The sequence below is a fragment of the Bos javanicus genome, chromosome X (genome assembly GCF_032452875.1).
Source record: "Bos javanicus breed banteng chromosome X, ARS-OSU_banteng_1.0, whole genome shotgun sequence".
Lineage (NCBI taxonomy): Eukaryota > Metazoa > Chordata > Mammalia > Artiodactyla > Bovidae > Bos > Bos javanicus.
In genome coordinates, this window is record NC_083897.1 from 100,628,872 (window position 1) to 100,650,871 (window position 22,000).

Genomic DNA, 22,000 nt, shown 5'->3' on the forward strand with positions numbered 1-22,000 from the left:
TATAGAAAATTCCATTAAAATGTATACAGTTTGACAAATAATTGTAAAGCACTATCCAGGTCCTGTTTGAATCTCATAAAATTGAATTACTGTATTGTGAATTATTTTGTAAAATTTCTTTCTCTCAGCATATAAGAAGAAATATGTAATTTTGCATACTTTGTTGATTTTGCATTGGTATTCCATTATGGTTTTCCCTGATCACTAATGATAAGCTCCTTTTCTTATGTTATTTGGCCATTTGTATTTGCTCTCTTGTAAAGAAAATAATAAACATTTTCTCGGTGGTTTGATTTTTATTCATTTGCAGGAGTTACATGTTCTGAATATGAATCTTTTTATTATATCCCTTTCTTGCTGTATTGTACTGCCTAAGACATCCAATACTGTATCAAATATAAGCGATGAGAATGGGCACCCTTATCTGGTTCCTGATCTTAAGGATATATTATTCAACCTTTCACTCTTTAGTATGAGATTACCTGTGTTCTATAGATGCTCCTTAGCACCCCAAGGGCATTCCCACTTAGTTCTAGTCTGCTAAGTGTTGTGATCTAAATGATTTGTGTCTTTCCAAAATTCTTAGTTAAAATCCTAATCCCCAAAGATGATGCTATCAGGATGTGGGCCTTTGGGAGGTGGTTCAATCATGAGGTAGAGCTCTCTTGAATGGAAATAGTGCTTTCTAAACGAGACACCTCAGAGAACCCTCATATCTTCCACTATGTGAAAACACCAGCTATGAATCAGCATGAGAGCCCTCCTCCTCTGATTATACTGGTGCCTTGATCTTGGACTTCCTAGACTCCAGAAATGTTGCTTATAAGCCACCCAGTCTCTAGTATTTTGTTATAGCAGCCAGAATGGACTGCAACACTAAGATTTCTTTTTTAAAAATCATGAATGGGTATTGAATTTTGTCCAACACCCTTCCTGATATGATCATGTGATTTTTCTTCTTTGGCCTGTTGATATAGTGGATTACAATGATTGCCATACATGAAATAAGTCCTACTTGGGAGCTAAGGTAGGCAGAATACTGGCCCCAAAGATGCCCTCAATCTAATCTTCATGAAACCATAAATATGCTACTTATATGGCAGACGGGACTGACTGTGCAGATGAGATTAAGGTTAAGGACTGTGAGATAAGATCATCATTGATAGTTAGTGTGTGCCCAATCTAGTCACCTGAATTCTTAAACGCAGAGAACTTTTCCCAGCTGTGATCAGAAGATTTGACTACCAAGAATGCTTAGAGAGATGCAATATTGCTGGCCTTGAAGATGAAGGGAGGGGTCATGTCCCAGGGAATGTTGGTAGCACTTGAAAACTGAAAAAGACAGGGAAACAGCATGTCTCTTAAAGTTTCCAAAAAGTAACACAACCAATGCCTTGGTTTTAGCTCAGTGAGATCCATGTTGGATTTCTAACCTACAGAACTATAAAGTAATATATGTTGCTTAAACAATTACATTTGCAGTAATTTGTTGCAGCAGCAATAGAACATTAACATAGCTATGATGTAGCAATTCTTTTTAGATATTTCTGGATTCAATTTAAAAATACTTTCTTGAGAATTTTTGTGCTTAAGTTCATGAGAGATAAGGTCCATAGTTTCTTTTTGAACTGATTTGTATGGTTTTAATATCAGGGTAATACTCACCACATTAAATGTATTACAAGGCATTTCTTCCTCTTCTATTTTCTGGAAGAGATTATGTAAAAATTGGTGTTAATTCTTTAATTGTTGGGTAAAGTTCTTTAGTGGAAACATTTGAACCAAGAGATTTCTTTGAGAGGAAATTTTCAAATTATAAATTCAACTTCTTTAATTGTTGTAGAGCCACTCAGATGATCCATTTCACATTGGCTGAATTTGGATCATTTACGGTTTTTGAGAAATTGGTCTATTTCATCTAAGTTGTTGAATTTATGTGTATAAAATTGTTTGTAATAGTCTCTTATCCTTATTAATGACTGCAGGTGATATCCAATTTTATTTCTATTTTTGGTGATTGAGTCTTCTCTCTTTATTTTTGTATCTCTTAGTGTTTGTCAATTTTATTGATCTTTCAAAGAAACATCTTTTTGTTTCATTGATTTTCTCATTTGTTTTCTTGTTTTTCATTTCATTGAGTTCTGCTATCTGTATTGTTTTCTTTCTTCCACTTGTTTTGCTTTATTTTGCTCTTCTTTTTCTAGTTTCTTGAGGTACAGACTTACTGATTTGAGACTTTTCTTCCTTTCTAATGAAAGCATTAATGCTATAAATTTCCCTCTCAGCACTACTTTAGTTGCATCATACATATTTTGATGTCATATTTTCTTTTTTTTAAATTTTATTTTATTTTTAAACTTTACAATATTGTATTAGTTTTGCCAAATATCGAAATGAATCCGCCACAGGTATACAGATTTCCTCTTTAACCCATGAGTTATTAGAAAGTGTTTTGTTTAATTTCAAAGTGTTTGGAGATTTTCCTGATATCTTTCTATTATTGATTTTTAGTGTGATTCCATTATGATCAGAGAAAATACACTGTATAATTTCAACTTAAAATTTTGTTGAGACTTGTTTTATGAGTTGGAATATGGTTTTTGTTGAGGAATATTTCATAGGCAGTTGAAAATAATGTGTGTTTTACTGTTTTGGGATGAAATATTCTATAAATGTGAATTAGATTCTGTTGGTCAGTGGTATTACTGAGTTCTATATCCTTGCTGATTTTCATCTAGTCGTTTTATAGTTGTTAAGAGAGGACGTTTGAAGTTTCTAGCTATAACTGTGGTTTTGTCTGTTTAGCCCTTCAGTTCTACCAATGTTTGCTTCATACATTGAAGTAAATATCTCATATGTTCATAGGATTGATTATTTGTTCCTTATCTCCTTGATTTCTTGCACAGTCTTATCAGAGGTCTATATATTTTATTTGTCTTTTCAAAGGAGCCTTTTTTCATTTTGTTGATTTCTGTATTTTTTCTACTTCATTCATTTTTTTCTTGTTTTTAATTTTTTCCATTTTACAATTTATTTTTATTTTACTGAGATCAGTTTCAGGCTTCTTTTTTAACATATGCATTTAAAGGTCTAAATGTTACTTTGCATGAGTACGTGCTCAGTCACTTTAGTCATGTCTGACTCTTTGTGAACCTTTAAACTATAGCCCACCATGTTCCTCTGTCCATGGGATTCTCTAGGCAAGAATACTGGAGTGGGTTGCCGTGCCTTCTGCCAGAGGTCTTCCCAATCCAGGGATTGAACCTGTGTCTCCTGCATCTCCTGCATTGAAAGCAGATTCTTTACTGCTGAGCCACTGGGGAAGCCCCAAATGTTACTTTACATATAGCTTTATGTGCATCTAAGTTTTTTCTGGTTTTTAAATAAAGTTCTATTGGCATCTAAGTTTTGATGTGCAAAATTTCAGTTATTATTCAGTTTTAAATATTTTCTAATTTTCATTATGATTTCTTTATTGACCAATAGTTACTGTGAACTATATTTGTTAGTTTCCAAACAATTTTTTAAAAGATTATGTGTAGTTATCTTCCAAAAATGATTCCTAAATTAATTGCATTATGGTCAGAAAGCTGACACTACTATGAATTGCTGCTCCTCCACCATCTTTTCTCTGTTAATGGAGTTACAGTTAACCACTCCTATAATAAATTTTGGACCCATTCAGAACATCACACTCACATATATAGCTGATCAATCATCAGACACAAATCTTAAATCTGGACCCTGCACATCAACCCACCTACACTGACTTAGTTCATTTCCTTAGTATCTTACAACACACCTTCTTCTTTCAATACCTTGCTTTCTTTCACCTTCCCACCTGAGTGGGACCAGTCCCTACCCCACTCTGGTTCATGCTAGTTTAACTCAGACCACTCCTGGGATATATCCAGAACACTGTTAATCTCAGATCAAAGTTTTTTCAGGCCCAAATGAAGCAGCAAATGATGGACTAAGGGTTCAGTGGCATCTTGCTCTGTCACTTATAAGCTGAATAATCCTGACCAAGTTCCTTAAACTCTAAGCCTGTCTCCTCATCAGCAAAAACGTAGTAATGTTTACATTATAGGGCTGTTACAAGAATTAAATCATAAGTAAATGTAAATTAGGTGTTTATCACATAGTAGGTGCTCAATAAATTGTAGCCAGTAACACTAGTCATTGAAATAGTAGTAGTACCCAGACTTACCCCAGTTTTCACCAATTTCCATCTAGGAGAAGGTAGCAGGATTCCGCTTAAGGTAATCTCTCTTCAAAAGTTGTCTGTTTGACAATAAAGATAATTCTACCTCTAGGGATACTGAGTCATGGTATTTACCTGACTCTGCAGCACTAAGTATTCAAAGTACAGTAGACTTATCTTAGGTGAACATTAATTGCCATGTCACTCAACTTCCAAAAGTAAACCTCCAAAAGGAAAGGGTAACTTATAAAGAGAGTAGGAGGTAAATAACTGCTTGAACATCAAATACTTTTTACAACACCATAGTTTTATTAATTAATTGCAAATTGATCAAAAATACCACATGGATTAAATTCCTTTTAATACATAGTTGTGTAATAATTAAAGGACAGAGTCTTTGCAAAATTCGTTTGCTGTTCTGCCAAAATCTAAAGTGGGATGCAGTATCTGGATTCTCTAAAATACATCCATCTCACCCAATATGCTCTTTAGAAAGTGCTATATCTTTGTGCCTTTCCCCCTTAAATGTTTAAAGAAAAAGTTACTAAAACACAAAAGTAAGCAAGGAAATAAGTATATTTGATAAAAATGCTTTGAAATTCCAATATAAAAAATTCATTTTTACTAACATCTCACACTATGACTATTAAGCACTTCCTTTATGGTGGATCTCATGCTAAGCAATTTAAATGCATATTTCAATTAATTCTCACAATATCCTTGAGAAACAAATGTTAACGATTATATCTACTTTTAAGATGTAGAAATTGAGGTTCTAAGTGATTAGGTAAAATTGTAAAAGCCACATCTTGAACCTAGGTCACTAAAACATCAGCTCTTAATCACTAGAGCTTTTATTAGATGTGATTGTTTCAGTCTGATGGAGCAATTATCTCGTACCAACTTCTGTGGAGAAAGGCCAAATAATATTAGTTCTTATCTACCTATGAAGATTCCCTTGGCCACAGGCTAGTGTTCTTGTTTAAACCATGCGGTTGGGGACACCTGCCTTGGTGCCTCCCACACCCCCCCAAGTCTTCTGACCCCTCCCTTTCCCCTAGGCCAACTCAATGAATGAAAAATTTGCTAAATTTATCAAATTATTTTAAAAACTGATTCATTTAACCATTTACATTTATAGCAGTCCAAATTGGCTGGGATGTTTGTAGCAGCTTTTGGAAATTTTTGTGCAGTTTAGGTTACCAGCATAAAGATTTCACTGAATCTAGTTTTTCTGCAGATGTTTTGTGCCTGCCTTTCATCATGGATAGGTAAAGTTCAATGAATTCTAGATTTTTCAATACTTTGGATATATGACCTTTTAAACTGAGAATTACTTGTGTATTTCAAATTACAAGTGTTGCTCATATCTCAAATACCAAGGATTTCAGAACCAAGGTAGAAGGATTTGCTCATCCAATGTATTTTTAATTCAGCTCATAGTATTTTGCAATTATTTTAATTCAGACTTGTTAAACAGACTTGATAAAAATGAATATTTTGCACGAGTTTTGGGCAGTGTCAAGAACTGCAAAGTGTCTCAGATTTCACTCCACTTATCTAAAAACTCAGTCTGACATAGTTCCATGGGTGCCAACATAAGACAGGAGACTCCTAGGTCAGAAGTGAAGTGAAATTTATTACTCAAAGAAACAGCAGAAGCTAGATTATCAGCACATTGGTGCAGGTTCCCTGAGCCCCAATTCCCAAAAGTGATGGGTAGACGGCCAGATGATATCCCCCCACACACCCACACAGAGCTGTATTACAAGAGAAGAATTCTGAGCTTAGGGAACCCGAATCTTTTGAAATGGAAAGTAAACATCCTTGTCCTTTGCTTAGGAGGGAGACACTGTTCACTATACAAATATCCTTGAAAAGACAAATCAGAACAAAGATAGTCTTGTCTTGCTTACAAGATGCTTATCTTGCTTACAAGATGTACAGAAACATGAGAGAGCCTTGGATAACTGTCTCCCAAAAAGCAGATGAAAAGTGCTCAATTTCTGAAATGTGAATCACCCAAGAAAATGAGCTTCAACTGAGATTGATAATTCTATGGTAAAATCCCTGTGGCCGCAGCAAATTAAAAGTGAAACCCAAGCTAAACTACATTAACTGAAATTAAGCTTTAGAAAATCTTCAGTGGTTGGTGAACTGTCTCATTCGACATAGATTGCTACAAATTTTATACTAATAAACAGAAATCATTTTTTGGTGAATCAATACTACTGCAACTGGCAATTTGTCATGTTGGCCACTCTACAAGCTGAACTGATTTTTGGCAAATAGATCTTTATTTGACTTGGTGTGCTTCCTAGTTCCACATTCAAGGTTCTATTCCCTATTGGTCTCAATTATAACTAGTTATAAGCTGAGGTGCTAACTAAGAGTATAATTTTTTTCCCTTTCTCAATAATGTCTGCATTTTAACAGAGAACTTGAGAAATTGGCAAGTTTGACAAATTGACAAAATGACTCTAGCAACTCCTAGAGTAACAAAATCTATGTTGTCAAATTTTCTAGCTTTTGTCATATACCAGAGTAGATATTTGGACACATGCTATCTTCCCCAAATCTCACAAATCAGAACACATGTGTTAGTTTTTTCATTCTGAGTGGAGTCTCTAATTCATCGACTTTTTAATCTCAATCCAAAGTGTCCATTCTGTTATTACTTCACTCTTTGTCCAGTTTCACTCCCTCACTTCATTATTCTATAAATTCTCTTGCAAAGTCTCTGATCTCCTTTACTCCAAATGGCCAGCGCTAGAACATCCCAAACATTTGCCTGCTTTCTGCTGTGTCCATGCAGCTGAGCTTGGCTAGAGAATTCCAGCACTAGACAAATCAGTATGCCTATAAATTGATGAATACCAACTGCAAGTGGGCACTTAATAACACCCAGTAGTCTTACCAAAACTCATACATTTTTTCCCCCTAAAGCTGCTTTCCCACTGCCCACAATAATGTTTCACACTCTACCCACTCTCCACATTTCCTATGCCTCCTTCTCCTCCCTGAAAGGACTGTATTATGATTTTCATGGCCTAGACACTTTTGCCTTCATGAATCTCTTCCTCCAAAAAACCCTAAAAATTATGCTTTACCACTGAGTTGGTATAGGTTAATCCATTACTATATATTCATTGTTGTCATATTCATTTGCTTCCTCCTGATTTCAAAAGAAGTTAAAACGTTTTCGAGGGCACCTAAAATACTGTGCACCCTAGGTGGGCACTGTGACTGTTCCTGTGGGTCAGCTCTGCTCCCCTGCATCTCTTCATCTGGTGGTCTTGCTTTTAACTTTATTTAGAAAATAAGTCAAAAATTCTTCATCTTGCCATGTAGAGCTTGCAAGTGAAACCTGGGTAGGAGATCTGGAGTTGGAATCATCTCTATACAGCAGGGGTTCTCAGCCTTGGCACTGTGGGAAATCTGTGCGGTATGATTCTTTGTTGTGAGGGACTGTAGGATATTTAATAGCATCCATTGTCTATGTCCTCTAAATACCAGTAGCACTTCCCCAATCATAGCAACCAAAACGTCTTCAGACAGTGCCAGAAGTCCCCTGTGAGGCAAAATAGCCCCTAGTTGAGAACGACAACTCTACAGATAAAAATTGAAACCATGGCAGTGGATGAGTTCTCTTTGGGAAACTGTTTACAATAAGAAGAGGATAATAGTAGAGGATACGTAAGTCCCAACCTATGAGGGACTAGCAAAAGAAAAGGAACCACAAGAAAATACTGCCTTGCTCCTAACCTGGAGTAGACCTGGAGGATTCACTTAGAAATTTTCAAATGTCTGCAACCTCTTAATGAACTAGCCAAACAAGAGATTTCTAAAACCACCTACCTGGACCTTCTCAGAGATGGGAAAGTCCCCCCGCCACCCCTTACCATCAGAATGATTCACTGCATTCCTGTCTAAAGATGAAGAGTTGAAATGGACAACCTCTGAGAATTTGCTTAAACCCCTGAGGTTCTGTGAAATAGTCCTCCTTGTTGTAAACAGGGCCCGAATCCCACAAAACCAGAAACTTTCTTGATTTTTTTTTAACTAAAGGTCAAATCTGTGACCTCCATAGGCCATATGGAATTGTGGCAGATGCAGCATTCCTTTCCAAATTCTGTTTCCTCGAGGGTGTTTCTTCCCAATAAACCTTTTGCCCTCCTAACTTTATTTCAGCATCTGCTTCTCAGAGAATCCAAACTAACACAAGAGTATAGTTTATTTCTTCTTTCCACAATGCGGAAAATATCTAAAGTGTATATTATCCTCAGTTCCCACATTAGTTTTGCTCCATAATCCTGGTTTTGTAAATGAACACGTGCTAAAGAGAATGCATACAGGCTACAGCCTTTGAACTGAAGACTTGGAGCCGAAGTAAGCTTTCAAAAGGGGGAAGTGCAGCCCTTCATTTCCTTATTTTACTACTCACCATATTATTTTTCTCTCACCTGAAGAGTGCTTAACCTCACTTCTGCTTGATTCTCCTCATGAGATGACTAAACTCACTGCTGACATTCAAGGAAGACTCTGCTTGCAGTGGCTGAACAGACTCTGTAGGTCCCTCAAGGGTCTTAATACCTATTGATCTGAGTAGGAGTAATTCATCAGTAGTGTCACAAACACAATTGTCTGTGCTCAGTATACTTATATGTGATCCTACACACTGTGGACAGGGTGGACTCCTGAAGCTCATCTGTGGCCTGAGCTGAAAATTGGCCAAGGCCACAGCAGGGCAGGGTACTCTGCTAGGTTTTGCATAGTCAAGAGTCTTTCAACAGGTTACCTTTAAATCCTTGAAATACCCGGGAATCTTGTGGTTATTAATCTTATAGTTATAAATACCAACAAGTATGTTAATCAAAGGGCATTCTCTCTGGTAAACCGTCTGCCCTGGGGTTCATTGGTGTTTGTTTCAATTGTGCTTCTAATGTGGTAGAAATGGAATTCTACCCCGTATTATGTTGTTCTTATGGCCCCCATGTTCTCACTCTGTATAATCTCCTCCCCTTGAGTAGCAGGCAGAACTGGTGACTTGCTTCTAACCCACAGCATATTGCAAAGATAATGAGCTAGCTCTCCTGTGATTACCTTCCAATTTATACGGAAGCCTCTGAGCAAACTAGCTCTCCACTCTCCTAATGACCTTGAAAAAGAAAGCTGCCGTGAGTTCTACATTCAAGGAAATTACTGCTTCCAACAACCTAAGGGAACCTGGAAGGATATCCTTCCCCAGTCAAGCCTATGATGACAATACTGCCTAGCTGACACCTTGATTGTAGGCCTTGTGAGACCCTGAGCAGAGAGCCCAGATAAGTGGTGACCAGGATCCTGACTTATGGAAGCTTTAAGATAATAAATGCCTATTGTGTTAAGTTTCTGAATCTCTGGTCATTTGTTTTACAGAAATAGAAAATTAATACAAACTGCTTATTTTAAATTTTAAATTGCTTTTTCTCTTTCATACCTCTGTCAGTGTTTATTGGAGGTTGTAAATCTTATTTTTTTTGTTTGTTCCAGAGTAAGCATTTACCATTTTTTATGGAAGGAAATAAATAATATTTTAATACTTTTTTCCTTTAAACTAGTAACAAAGACTGCAAAATAATCAAACCCTTTCTATCATGAAACTCTGTGTTTTAGTCAAGTCCAGGAGTTGATTAATCAGAATAAAGTTGACCTTATTTCATATTTCACATTGACATTTAGTTTGGCCTCTATCTCTTAAATGTTTCATTTGCATTCTATGATGCAAAACAACAAAAAAAGAGAATCCAACCTGACCCCTCAAAAAATCTAAATATAAAACAGGCTTTGCTTGATGGCTGATTTCAGTTCAAGCCATCAAACATTTGGGTAGTATATTTTCACTGAATTGCCTATTAAATTATATTTCTTAAAGGAAGAGGGGACAACTTGAATGTTTCAAACATTTAAAGTGACTCTACTTGTGGTTATTATGTAAGTAGCTGAGTTTGGTATTTTAGTGACACACAGAAGAAAATTAACTGGAGAGAAATGTTTTTGTGCTAGCTTTATAGTTTATATCCCTCAGGGAAGGCTAGCATAAGTTATTTTACACATAAAATCATTTTCAAAAGTGACCTTTGGTATATTTATTTTGGATAATGTATAATAAACACATTTCAGTATTTCTTTACCTAATGTAAAGCTCTTTTGTCTTTTGAAAGGAAAATTATTATCCAAATTCCATTTGAAAGAGTGAGTATGATCTTCCAGCAAGTAACAGAAAGGGAGGTAATGGAAGATGTAGGTCAAACAAAAGATGTTTAATATGAATTATAGATGTTTTACAGTATCTTCTAAGTCTATAAGAGCAAATATCTTACCTCCTTAATTTGTCTTTTTTACTTTCTTTTTTTTCAGTAGAAAATAGATGGCTTACTACATTCACTTAGAAAAAGTATCCCAACATGCCTGTAATTGTGAAATTCCTGGGGAGTGAGTTAGTGTATATCAGTTAACATTGTCTTTTTATAGCTCTTGAGACACATTCTTCCTTATAAAGGGAAGCATATATGCTGTAGAAAACTTTTTTTAAATGAGAGAAAATTGCAGAGCAAAGAAAATATAGTGTCAGAGAATGGCTTAGAATAAGAAGTATTTTAGAAAAATTCTAAGGTGGTAGAGTGGGGGAAGCTTAGAACAGAAGGAAATACTGCTGCTGCTGCTAAGTTGCTTCAGTATCTGACTCTGTGCGACCCCAGAGATGACAGACCACCATGCTCCCCTGTCCCTGGGATTCTCCAAGTCAGAACACTGGGGACCTCTAAAATGAAAGAGGTTTGAAGATTTTGGAGAGAATCCAGAAGATAGAAGATATTAAAGCTAGAGAAAACAGCGCATATGGCTTTTCTTTTTTAAGTTAAAAGAATAATGATTTCCCCCTTCCCAAGAAGAAATGAACAAATTGTTTCTAACATGTAGGTCCATCAACTGTATTATCCCTTTCATAGTCTAGGAATTCCTTCAAAGACCATTCAATTTAAAGTTCCTTTAATAAACACATGTCATAATTTGTGGCCAGTCAGATCTTTTGAATACCTAAATTTGGGGATCAGCCCACCTCATGCATCTGGTTTTCCCGACCTAGAATTCCAAAAGTCACTCTTTCAGCCTTTCTGGAAACTAGGGTATAAACACCTCAGCCAATGAATACACTCAAACCAATGAAGTGTACTTAATGAGATTTCAGTTTAAAAGAGACACATATGAGGAAGTGGGCAGGGTCGAGACCACTCTCTGAAGATGATGGCAGAGGCAATGGCTTTCAGGAACAATAATAACAGCAGTTCAACATTCATTGTCCATGATCAGTGGGGAAATCTGTGAGGTCTGTGCCCAGTGGCAGCAATGGTGGATCCCTTTCTGGATTCCCATTCTGAAGTGACATTTGAGTGTTGCCCATATATCTTCAAGCCTGGATCTCTAATCTCTCAGAGGGTCTAAAGAGACTTCTCAAAGTTGTTAGATACGTTTTCTGCTTAACCAGCTATAGTGAGTTTTAATGGTGTAACCAAGACATCTGAGTGATATGGATCCCTTTTTAAATAGGACAGCTCTGAAAATCCTCTTTACAATACAAGGGGACTTATCCACAGAAAGCTTTTCTAAAATGGATGCAATTTTACTTAATCCAGAGTCAGAAGAAATGGCACCCTAGGGAAGTTCTTTGCAACTCACCAATATACTAAAAATATGGGAAATTAAAACACCCATAAATGAGTACACTAGGCTAAGATAAATGGAATGCTAAATTTTGTTTTATTAGATGGAGGGAAATCTATTTTAAAAATGGATGGGACTGTGTGCTCAGTAATGTCTGACTCTTTGTGACCCCATGGACTGTAGCCTACCAGGCTCCTATCCATGGAATTTTCCAGGCAAGAACACTGGAGTGGGTTGCCATTTCCTCCTCCAGGGGATCTTCCGGACCCAGGAATCGAAGCCAGGTCTCTTGGGTCTCCTGCATTGGCAGGAGGGTTCTTTTACCACTAGTGCCATGTGGGAAGCCCCAAATAACCACATATAATCCAGTGGGAGTAAGAAATGATGGAGGTATAAATAAAACTAGAATTGTAGAATGTTGATAATTGCTGAATCTGGGTGATGGCTAGTCTATTTACTCTATGTGCTTGTGATTTTCCTTAATAAAAATGTAAAAATAAAAATAATTATAAATTACTGAGTTAACATTAGTTGGGAAAAATACCTGCTTCCCCATTTATCTTGAGAATAGAGAAGCAATACTAAATATTCCTTAGAAATTTTGATATCAGTGTTGCCAAGCAATAGAACCAAGTGAGAAAAATTCATAAAATAAGACATAAAGACAGACTTATATTTGGTGTGTCTGCTTTTTCAGCCATTTTTGTCCTTGGTGTCCAAGGAATAGCTCATTCAGTCAACCCACAAATATTTTTATTAGCATCTGCCACATACTGGCTTTCCTTTAAATACTACACGAAATCTCAACCAAAGCTTTTTATCCATATCTCGAGTCTATAAGCCTAATTATCTAGTTTTTAAATTCTACAACTGTTTCCTGTTTCTATAGTATAGAACCATACGTTTTTTATAGTTGAAAAGGAACTTAGATTGCATGATAAAGTACTACTTCTCATTTTATTATAATTGATATAATACTTTGCCTTTGTAGAGTCTTTTATAAGTTACAACATGCCTTCCTGAGACCCAGAGAGGACAAGAGACTCGCCAAGTTTATACTGTAAGTAGCTGAACAAATACCTCCGGACAGGCATGCTGGTACTTTTTTTTCTGCTATACTAAAATTTTTCTGCTTAAATTTCATTGGTTGTGGTTGACTGGAAAGACTTTAACCTAAAAGACTTTCACCTAAAAGTCCTACTTTAAATCCTGAGCCTGTTTCTCTCTCTCGACTCCATTGCTCCCTGTCCCTCTTTCTTCTCCTCCCTCACTGGCTCTAACCCAGAGCTACAAATGACTAAGATAGGCTTTTCTCTTTGGCATTGACATTCTTGTATGTTGCCATTCCTTAACCATTGTTCAGTTAAGCTCTCCTAATTTAGAGCCTTTAATCTCCTTTGATAACATCATCTCTTCATTATTCTAAATAACTCGTCATGACATTTTCATCCATCTCCAGTTATTTACACGTTTTAGGTGTCTCAGTTCAGTTCAGTCGCTCAGTCGTGTCCGACTCTTTGTGACCCCATGAATCGCAGCATGCCAGGCCTCCCTGTCCATCACCAACTCCCGGAGTTCACTCAGACTCACATCCATCGAGTTGGTGATGCCATCCAGCCATCTCATCCTCTGCCGTCCCCTTCTCCCTCCCAGCATCAGAGTCAACTCTTTGCATGAGGTGGCCAAAGTACTGGAGTTTCAGCTTTAGCATCATTCCTTAAAAAGAACACCCAGATCTGATCTCCTTTAGAATGGACTGGTTGGATCTCCTTGCAGTCCAAGGGACTCTAAAGAGTCTTCTCCAACACCACAGTTCAAAAGCATGAATTCTTCGGTGCTCAGCTTTCTTCACAGTCCAACTCTCACATCCATACATGACTACTGGAAAAACCATAGCCTGGACTAGATGGACCTTTGTTGGCAAAGTAATGTCTCTGCTTTTTAAAATGATATCTAGGTTGGTCATCGGAGAAGGCGATGGCACCCCACTCCAGTACTCTTGCCTGGAAAATTCTATGGATGAAGGAGTCTGGTGGGCTGCAATCCATGGGTTCGCGAAGAGTAGGACATGACTGAGCGACTTTGCTTTCACTTTTCATTTTCATGCATTGGAGAAGGAAATGGCAACCCACTCCAGTGTTCTTGCCTGGAGAATCCCAGGGATGGGGGAGCCTGGTGGGCTGCTGTCTCTGGGGTCGCACAGAGTCGGACACGACTGAAGCGACTTAGCAGCAGCAGCAGCAGCAGGTTGGTCATAACTTTCCTTGGTACTCAATAATGAACAAAGAATGAGAGCCCCAGGAATGACAATTCTACTGTTGTACTGAATGACTTGCAAGTTTTCTCCTACTTCTTAGTTCAATAGAATATGTCCCCAAGTAATATAGCCCTTAAGGGCATTCTGTTTCTGTCTTCACTTGTATGTTCATCACATTACTAGTGTCTAAGTTCCCTTAGAAAATATTGGAGGATCAGATCTTATCAAAAGTGCTTGCAACAACCTATGTAACTGAATCACATTGCTGTACACCTGAAACTAACAAAACATAGTAAAAGAAAATTTTAAAAAAAATAGAGATTATGAGGCTTCCTCATAAACACTATCTTGGGTGAGAAAAAAAAGAGAGCCAGGTCAGTGCAATTGCAAGAATTTCATATTTAACTCTTTCAATATAAAGTGTTTGGGTAATATCTATTGCTGCTTAACAAACAACAGCAAAACAGTAGCTTTAAAAAATGTATTATTATCTCTCATGGCCCTGTAGGTTGACTGAGCTTATTTAGGTGATGTTGGGCTCTCCCAGGTGGTTGCAGTCAGTTGCAGTCAGTCATCTGAAGGCTCCCCTCAACTGGATGTCCAGCATGGCTTCTTTAGTCACATGTCTGGCTTATCAGCTGAGAAGCCTGAAATAGCTAGGGGCTTACCAGGCATTTTCCTCTCTCTACACAGGTTCTTCAAGTGACAGCTTGAGCTTCCTCAAAGTAAAGCAATCTCAGGGTAGTCAGACTTCTTATGTGACAGTTGTCTTCTCCTAGAGCCGATATTCTAGGAGACACATGTGGGAGCTACAAGGCTCTCTCTGACTTCGAAAGGAAGGGGCTACACAAAGATGTGAATACCAGAGTATTCACATCTGCAGTTCATTGCAGGGGGGCTGGGTAGGGGGCTCTTTGGTAACTAGCTACTGCATGAAGGGAAGTGGGATCTGTAACTAAAAGTCAATTTTGCTGTTAGTTCATCTAGTTGGCAGGACTCCATTTTTTTTAAAACAAATATAATTACCTAAAATACAGCCCTCATTTTTTGGTTAAGCATAGCAGACCCAGAGTTCCTCTTAATTAAACAAAAGAGGGAAAAAAAAAAAACTTTGAACTTAGATGACTTGTATCTTTCTAAACTGTATTTAACCTTCCATTTATTGGAGCATGTGATAATCACTCAGACTTTGTTCTGTTGATGGCTGGAGGCAGACTTGCCACCATCCTAGAGCTGACAAGCCAAAACAGGTGAGTCCATCTTGTATGATTCACCTTGGTAGGAGCAATTACTACCTCACTCTGGGACAGTAGACTACGCACTCCCTTGCACAACAGACAGGCTCACCCACAGCCTGAAGCATACCTTATATCCTTTCAGAAATGGTGCATTGAACATGTGCGGAGAGACAGGCAAACACTTTTCTTTCCAATGAGAGAGACATTTTGTTAAGTCTTTGGCAGCATGCTGGCTGGCAAAGTCATCTGGCTGGCACACTTCTCCTGCGTCGAGTTATGGCACTGCCACCTCTACTCTGTGGAGAGTTTCGAAATTTCAATTTGCACACCCTGTAAGATGTGAGTCACTCGGCTTGCAAAGGAGGAGGAGGAGGAGGCAGCCATCTGCTAGTCATGAGCAGATGACAAATACTCTGAACTGCGAATTTCCATCCTCATTTCACAATATTTAAGTAAACACATTTTGTAACCATTTTTTTTTCCAGAGTTCCTTAGTGCTTAAAATGGAATTCTTTTTGGTAAACAATATATAAAAGCCACCTTCTCTCCTCTAAACAATTATATTACCAAAGTGACATTGAAGGCAACCATGGCAAAATTCTGTCTGTTGAAGGACCAGAGCACAAAGAATACATATCTGAATCGAACGATTAAGTCTCCTATCATTTCAGACCCACTGGGCTGTTTCCAAGTCTGTAAGCTCCATCATACACAGCTCCATGGTGACCTCTACTGTCTGACTGCAAGAATCCCGTCAAAGACAAAGAGTTTCCAGGTAGCATCTATCTACCATTTCTGCATACTGTGTTATGTGGAGGAAGGAAATTGAAAAAGGAAAAGATAGGTGCTCTCCTCTTAAATTGTAAGAGACAGCTTACACCCATAAGATAACCGGGAACTGATGCAAGATCTAATTTTGTGTTAGCCTCAAGCTGTGCAACATGGCTCAAAGTGGGACTTCATTTCTTCTCCACCTTTATCTGAAGAAACTAACGATATCAGGGGAAAAACTAGTAAAAATGAAAATAGAAAGTGCAGATTCGGGAGAAAAGTGAATGCAAATGTGCTAGACCTAAAGGTCAATGTCTACAGGAGTTTCAAATTTGGCTCTGAGCAACCAAAAAGCTAGAGGGATGGTATGGGGAGGGAGGAGGGAGGAGGGTTCAGGATGGGGAACACATGTATACCTGTGGCAGATTCATTTCGATATTTGGTAAAACTAATACAATATTTTAAAGTTTAAAAATAAAATAAAATTTAAAAAAATAGGACTAAAATCCAAATACAAAAAAAAAAAAAAAGTATGATGAATGATCGCCTAGAGCTTACTATCATGATGAAGAAAGACTATCACGTCTCAAGCAGAATCATTTTTCTTGGCATTCAATTCTGAATGAAATTCCCATGGGGATTTTGTGGCATATCCCAAGTGGTACAAGGGCTGGTATGCTCCTTACAATTTGTACTGCTGCTGCAGGAGCAGACTTAGTAGGCTTGTTTCTTTTAAATTTTGTGAGGAAAAAAAAAAAGGGTGTGCCATTGAGAAAATGAAATACATCCTGCTGACAAGCAGAGAAAGTGAGAAACGGACCTGCTGGCAGCCAGGTCTCAACTCCTATAAACAGAGCTGGGACGAGGTCACCCCATGATTGTATTTGGAACAAGATAAGATAAAAACACTGGGTAATCACAAAAAGTGACTAAACATCCTTCTTCTCTGACTAACACGAGTGACTGCTGTTCTTTGCCAAGTGACAATTCCAGCCTCGTTTATCCTATATGAAAACTATATTTTCAGGGATCATTTCTAGAGTTCTTTTTGTCTTGTATGAAATCCGTTGAGATGCCAAAACGGTGAATCGTCCCTGCTGTTGAAAATGCTCAATCCAGAATGACCCTTTCTTCCCTGATTTCTCTTGGAAATCACTTGGAGTAAACCCAAATTTATTCAGAGGTCCCTGCCCCCCCTTTTCCAAGACATCCCGCAGTTCTTCTGGTACATGTTCTTTTTTGCTCCAACGAGCTCAGCAACGACTAGTTTGTTCCTGGAGGTCTTTGGTTGGTGGGATTTACAAGCATTAACACAGTGAAAGTGATTCTAATAGGGCCTAACCGAATATAATCTATTTCTGTTCTCTGTCCTGTGTAAGGACTGAGTACAGAGTGTCTAATGGAGGAGAGGAATGGTGTTTCCCTTACACAACATCCGCTAAATGTTCCTTTACTGGTCCTGGCTTTCAGTATTAGATCACTTGCACATAACTGAACATCAGATGAGCTGGTATTCCATTCTTGGTTGAGAGCAGATCCTTATTCTTTGGGTAATCCCTGATGAATCCCTGGCCAATGAGCTATTTTCCCATTTTAGCAGATACTGTCATTTTTTTTGCCCAGGAGTCCTCTTATTCCTTCTACTTTTCCTACGAATGCCTCTCCCAGCCTCACTGTCCTTTGGTTTCTAACTGCCCTTACTAAACTTGAAGCTACCCTTCAGACACAGAGAACAGGAAATGCCTAGGAGTTTACTTTGCTGCCGTCCTCTAACCCAAGGCCCTTGACAAAAGACTGGCTGGAACAGGAAAGCCCAACTCCCTTCAAGTTGCATCAACTCTTGGGTATAATTTACTTTCCAGAGCTCCCCGCAGCCGAGCCAAGACTGGGCTCTGCCTTGCTTAGTTTTCTTCCATCCTTCTCTTGCTTCCCCACTGCCTTACTGGTCTCGCTGGGTTTACTTGTTAATAAATCACAAGCACGGTATCCTCATCTCAGGCTCTGCTTCCGTAGGACTCATCTGACACTCATCTAGCTCTCACAGGATCTTTACAAAATAGAAATCACATTATAATTCTTCAGATGAAGAAAGAAAAGATTGAGACTAGCCCAAGGTTAAACAGCAGGTTAAAAGTAGGCTAGACCTAAAATTCTCATCTCTGTAGTCTGCCAAGTTAGTTCTTTCTGTTACTATTTCTCATTGTTTCTCCTTTGGAGCCCTGTATCTGGCTTTATATCCTGTTTGTGGACACAGGTTCTATTGCCCTGTGTCCCATGCATGGGCTTCCCATGCAACAGAACCTGCCTGCTAATGCAGGAGATGTAAGAGATGCAGGTTTGATTCCTGGGTTAGGAAGATCCCCTGGAGGAGGGCATGGCAACCCACTCCAGTATTCTTGCCTGGAGAATCCCATGGACAGAGGAGCCTGGTAGGCTACAGTCCATAGGGTCGCAGAGTCAGACACGACCGAAGTAATTTAGCATGCACATACATGGGTACAGGAAAGGTTTTGTTGCATGGTGCAGAAAGCAAAGACCCAAAAGTCTTCTGACAAGGGTCTGATGTATAATTGAATGTTTCTGATGTCTTCTGGGGCAGTCTTCCTGTCCACTGTATGTATGTAGATATTTCTCTTCCCTGACTTTTGGACAGATCACTCCCTGCTGTTTATGGTTGATATTCCTCCCTCCCCCACCATGTGCCACCTCTCCCAGTCTTAATGAAACAAATATTAAGTTACCGTTCCAGGAGAATGCATAATGTTCATCGATTCCATCAAACAGAAAGGTCACTACTGAGTCCTGGGTGTACCTTTCCACCTGTCACCCAGAAAAATGACAATCATCACATCATGGAGATATCTTTTCAAATCAAGGTTTGCATATACAAAGAATACTCCTTGCTACTCCAAGGGGCTTCCCAGGTGGCACTAGTGGTAAAGCACCTGCCTGCCAGTGCAGGAGACGTAACAGACTCAGGACACAGTTTCAATCCCTGGATCGAGAAGATCCCTTGGAGGAGGACATGGCAACCCACTTCAGTATTCTTGTTTGGAGAATCCCATGGACAGAAGAGCCTGGTGGGCTACAGTCCACAGGGTCACAAAGAGTCAGACATGACTGAAGGAACTTAGCAGGCATGGACACACACACTACTGAGGTGGCTCTTCGTCCTGGACTTCCTCACAGAAAGTACTGAAGGGAAGGAGTGATAGCTGGTAGCATCTACATCCCACATTCCATTGCCACATCACCCAGGAGGGCCAGTTGCTGAAGGAAGGTGGGAGGCAGTAAAATTCACAGAATCTTAGGGTTAGAAGAAACTTTAAAGCACAATTATGTCTTATCAGATGTCCCTTCAGTGGCAAATGAGTCATGGGGTTGTGTGGCTATAATCAAATGTTTTTCATTGCCAGGGAGCTTCACCAGGAGATTTTCCTCCCACTGTGCTAAGAAGTCCCCTTTGCTAACTGCTGGGTCAAGTCTGATGAAGCAGAAAGGTAAGAGAACACTGTGTGTGTGTGTGTGTGTGTGTGTGTGTGTGTGTGTGTTCACACATACCAGGACAGGATGGGTTGGAAAACATAAATGAAAGTGTGATGCATTTCTGTCCTCCTGAGCCTTAATCTGAACCACCACACTTCACTGCTTCTCCAGGATTTTCATCAAAAGAGCTTATGTCTTTACATAAGAATTCCGGGTTGGTCTTATGTGGGGAGGGGCAAAAGAATGAGCATTCTGGATAGTGGAATTTTAGAGCTATCATGATCTTCACTGGAGAAGGAAATGGCAACCCAGTCCAGTATTCTTGCCTGGGAAATCCCATGGACAGAGGAGCATGGCAAGCTATAGTCTGTGGGGTCACAAAGAATCGACACGACTTTGTGACTAAACAAACAAGTTCAGTTCAGTCGTTCAGTCGTGTCCAACTCTTTGCAGCCCCTTGGACTGCAGAACGCGAGGCCCCTCCCCTTTCATCATCAACTCCCGGAGTCCACTCAAACTCACGTCCATTGAGTCAGTGATGCCATCCAACCATCTCATCCACTGTTGTCCCCTTTTCCTCCTGCCTTCAATCTTTCCCAGCATCAGGGTCTTTTCAAATAAGTCAGCTCTTCGCATCAGGTGGCCACAGTATTGGAGTTTCAGCTTCAACATCAGTCCTTCCAATGAACATTCAGGACTGATCTCCTTTAGGATGGACTGGTTAGACCTTGTTGCTGTCCAAGGGACTCTCAAGAGTCTTCTCCAACACCACAGTTTAAAAGCATCAATTCTTCCGTGCTCAGCTTTCTTTATAGTCCAACTCTCACATCCATACATGACCACTGGAAAAACCATACCCTTGACTAGATGGACCTTTGTTGGCAAAGTAATGTCTCTGCTTTTGAATATGCTGTCTAGGTTGGTCATGACTTTTCTTCCAAGAAGTAAGCATCTTTTTATTTCATGGCTGCAGTCAACCATCTGCAGTGATTCTGGAGCCCCCAAAAAATAGTCTGCCACTGTTTCCACTGTTTCCCCATCTATTTGCCATGAAGTGATGGGACTAGATGCCATGATCTTATTTGTTGTCTGAATGTTGAGCTTTAAGGCAACTTTTTCACTCTCCTCTTTCATTTTCATCAAGAAGCTCTTTAGTTCTTCTTCACTTTCTGCCATAAGGGTGGTGTCATCTGTATATCTGAGGTTATTGATATTTCTCCCGGCAATCTTGATTCCAGCTTGTGCTTCCTCCAGCCCAGAGTTTCTCATGATGTACTCTGCATATAAGTTAAATAAGCAGGGTGACAATATACAGCCTTGACATACTCCTTTTCCTATTTGGAACCAGTCTGTTGTTCCATGTCCAGTTCTAAGTGTTGCTTCCTGACCTGCATACAGGTTTATCAAGAGGCAGGTCAGGTGGTCTGATATTCCCATCTCATTCAGAATTTTCCACAGTTTCTTGTGATCCACACAGTCAAAGGCTTTGGCATAGTCAATAAAGCAGAAATAGATGTTTTTCTGGAACTCTCTTGCTTTTTCCATGATCCAGAGGATGTTGGCAATTTGATCTCTGGTTCCTCTGCCTTTTCTAAAACCAGCTTGACCATCTGGAAGTTCACTGTTCACGTATTGTTGAAGCCTGGCTTGGAGAATTTTGAGCATTACTTTACTGGCATGTGAGATGAGTGCAATTGTGTGGTAGTTTGAGCATTCTTTGGCATTGCCTTTCTTTGGGATTGGAATGAAAACTGACCTTTTCCAGTCCTGTGGCCACTGCTGAGTTTTCCAAATTTGCTGGCATATTGAGTGCAGCACTTTCGCAGCATCATCTTTCAGGATTTGAAATAGCTCAACTGGAATTCCATCACCTCCACTAGCTTTGTTCGCAGTGATGCTTTCTAAGGCCCACTTGACTTCACATTCCAGAATGTCTGGGTCATGAAGATCTTTTTTGTACAGTTCTTCTGTGTATTCTTGCCATCTCTTCTTAATATCTTCTGCTTCTGTTAGGTCCATACCATTTCTGTCCTTTATTGAGCCCGTCTTTGCATGAAATGTTCCCTTGGATCTCTAATTTTCTTGAAGAGATCTCTAGTCTTTCCCATTCTATTGTTTTCCTCTATTTCTTTGCACTGATCACTGAGGAAGGCTTTCTTATCTCTCCTTGCTGTTCTAAAACATACAAAATGGTCTGCATACCAATGCCTGAAATCTCATCATAAGCTTCAATCTTTCAGGTTAGGGTTTTGCTTCTAAGAAGTTCTGATTAATATGAAGGAGGCAACAAACAAACCCCAAATCATTGTCACCTCAGAGCCCTACAAGAATTTGTTTAGCAGG

General features: G+C 39.0%; 2 long non-coding RNA genes across 3 annotated transcripts in view; one reads left to right on the forward strand and one right to left on the reverse strand.

Annotated features, from left to right (window-relative positions):
* The window catches only part of LOC133243444 (uncharacterized), a 111,967-nt gene that overhangs the window by 55,191 nt on the left and 34,776 nt on the right, over nucleotides 1–22,000 (forward strand). The window contains exons 2-4 of one of the 2 annotated variants that reach the window (XR_009735087.1): nucleotides 12,897–12,965; nucleotides 16,072–16,175; nucleotides 19,588–19,671. This is a non-coding gene — a long non-coding RNA (uncharacterized LOC133243444). The remainder of the gene's footprint in view (nucleotides 1–12,896; nucleotides 12,966–16,071; nucleotides 16,176–19,587; nucleotides 19,672–22,000) is intronic. The other variant, XR_009735086.1, reaches the window with a different exon arrangement.
* LOC133243443 (uncharacterized) lies at nucleotides 174–15,930 on the reverse strand. Its single transcript, XR_009735085.1, has 5 exons — nucleotides 15,528–15,930; nucleotides 4,211–4,284; nucleotides 3,172–3,282; nucleotides 1,666–1,707; nucleotides 174–1,332 (listed from the first exon to the last, which is right to left on the reverse strand). It is a non-coding gene; the product is annotated as an uncharacterized LOC133243443 (long non-coding RNA).